We start from the raw sequence: 2,715 nt of genomic DNA on the forward strand, positions 1-2,715 counted from the left end.
TAAAGAACTTCTTTTGGGCCGTACTCGAATGAAGACCAAAACCTTGGTATCCAAAACACCGATTTTCACTTCTGAACTCATTGTTCTGAATCCTTAAAACAGGCGTGACTCCTGAGAAGTATTCTAGGGAAAGGGTCTTCCTTTTTTTAAACAGAATCTTTCTTTTATTTTAGAGAGGGAATAATTATAAGATCCAAAAAGGGAGATTCTTACTCCTGTATACCTCGAAGGCTGGGGAGGAATCTTACATTCTACCCCACTTGAAAAGTGCGAGATGTCCTCATCTCGCCAAGGTAGAGGACAACTCTTTTTCTTAAGATCCAATGTTATTCTGGGGTTCCTTATATTCTGGTCAACCCAACAGAATACTGGGATAAATATCCCTTAGAACTCATCATTAAATAACAATTCATTCAGATCATATCATTCATATCTTTAACATGATAAAGGTCCATTAGACCGAAAAACTTCTTTCTGAACATTCCTCCACGGGAATTTCAGTCAAGTAAGTTCTCAATTTGTCATCCCTTAACTTGATCTAACGGTCAAGTGTTAACAGTAGCAATTTGACAGCACAATCCACTAATCTTATAGTGATTATCATTACAGGGACTCGTCCCAATCATCCACATTGTGGTTTCGCTCAGCTTATTACATTTCAACCCATTTTCAGGGATCATCATTTTCAATCAGAATCCAAATCAATTCATCAATTCCCAAACAGAACTAAAAATCATATCAACCACATTCGAAATCATCATCTGGATAGCATTAACGCTTATAATTTCAAGTCTTGGATTTACTCGTATATACTGTCGGTAAAGAGCTGCAGTTATACCCTCGGTATATATGGATAGTCATGATACTCGAAACTATAAGGTAAATACCATCATGTCTAGGTCTCAAGCAAGTCAGGGTTCCATACAATTGCGGTACTTCCATTTGAAGACCCAATTATTAATTTATGAATTTTCAGATTGAATATCAATTTGTATGAATTATATCACACAATTACAACCTTTTTTTTTCTTGATAAATTTTTGATATATTTGGCTTCTCGGTTGATCCTCATTAACCAAAAAGCTCTGATACCAACTGTGAGATCCCCCTGTTCCCACCGAGCAACGGATTCTGGTACTAGCAGCGGAAGTAGCACTTCTCGTGCGGGACAGGGGTCCCACATTCGTCGGGGCCTCGTCCACGGATATCCGGACAAGAGACTAATCCGTCGGTTTTTCCAAAACCGAACCCGAAAAAAACTTCCCTTACCGGAAAGCACGGGCGATTCCACCAGGATAATTTTTTTACTTTAACGTAGTCAAGATCATTACTGATCACGCTGATCCAACTGCATCTATAAAGATACTCGGTCGGATCAAGGAAGAAACTTGCACTTGGGTCATTGGATCAACGCTTTTTTCCCCATCAAGAGGCACATCCGTTGATTCCTATCCATAGAACAATTACTATCCGGGACTTACTTCATCTATCGTAATAACAGAAATTGAGTCTCGGTTTACGGATCCATCAGTCCAGCCTAACCCCATCCAATCCCATGGGTTAGCCAATCGCCCAACCACTGTAGTGATGGGATCCAATTAATAATTTGGTTAGGTTTTGTCCCGGGTACCAAGGAAAAGAGTTCCAAGGCCCCCTAGCCGGAAGTTCATACAAACATAAAACTAGCCACACACCACTTACACACCCAATATGAAATTGCCTTTTTCTTAGCATCAACTAGCTTTAAAATAATCCTTTAATAAAACCATTATGTCATTGATGACAATACTCAAAGTCTCTGGTTGAATCCTTATTTCCAGTCATTCTTTCATCGGTGTACTTATGGCATCATTGGCAACCAGAACGCTCACCACCTGTTCTCTCAGGGGCCTTTTCCATAGTTCCTAGCTCATAATAACCGGCAATATATTCATATAATAGAATGGAATCTCCGTGGAAGATCAGCAAGATCAACCCACAGATCCATATAAAAGAGCCATGGACTCATCTGTTGAGGACCAGTAAGGTCGATCGAGGTCTTGACCAGCCTCGGTTCGATTTAAATGGTGAGCTTTCGGTACGGTGGATGAGGGACCAAGGAAGCGGCCTATGAGTGAAGCGCTAGGTCACCTGCGAAGGATCCTAGAGGGTGCTGACCATACGGTGCTCGGGCTCTGGGTCGCCGAAGATACCCACACGTGCGTCGTGGAAGATATTGGAACAAGGAGTAAGACAACATGAACCTTGAAGAGGAGCAAAGGAGGAAGACCCGGGCCTTACATGTATGAGTGTTCGGTCTAAAAGACCGTGATGATGCGGAAGGGGAAACCAAGGAGCTCTTCTCTATGATGGGCATTGAAGCCACGCACACAAAGGCATGGAGAGTGGGAAAGAAGAGAGAAGGTAGTGGCGAATCTTCTAAGGAGAGAGCACTTATCATTCGTTTCCCCTCCATGGAAGCGAAGAAGGACTTCTTGAAGAGACGTCCTACACTCGAGAAGATGGGAATATTTCTTGGAGATGACCTCACACTCTCGTAACTTGTCCACATGAAAGAAGTTATGCTCGAGATAAGGGTAGTCTGAGAGAAAGGGAAAGTGGCCTTCTATAGAGATGGTAGAGTGGTGATTATGGAGAGGCGCTCTTCATGACGGCGCGAGACCTATGGGACTACACTCAAAGTTGCTACTTGGAATTGTAATGGATCTCTACACC

Source organism: Cibotium barometz, chromosome 41, assembly GCF_041138505.1.
Source record: "Cibotium barometz isolate CiBa-2024 chromosome 41, ASM4113850v1, whole genome shotgun sequence".
Lineage (NCBI taxonomy): Eukaryota > Viridiplantae > Streptophyta > Polypodiopsida > Cyatheales > Cibotiaceae > Cibotium > Cibotium barometz.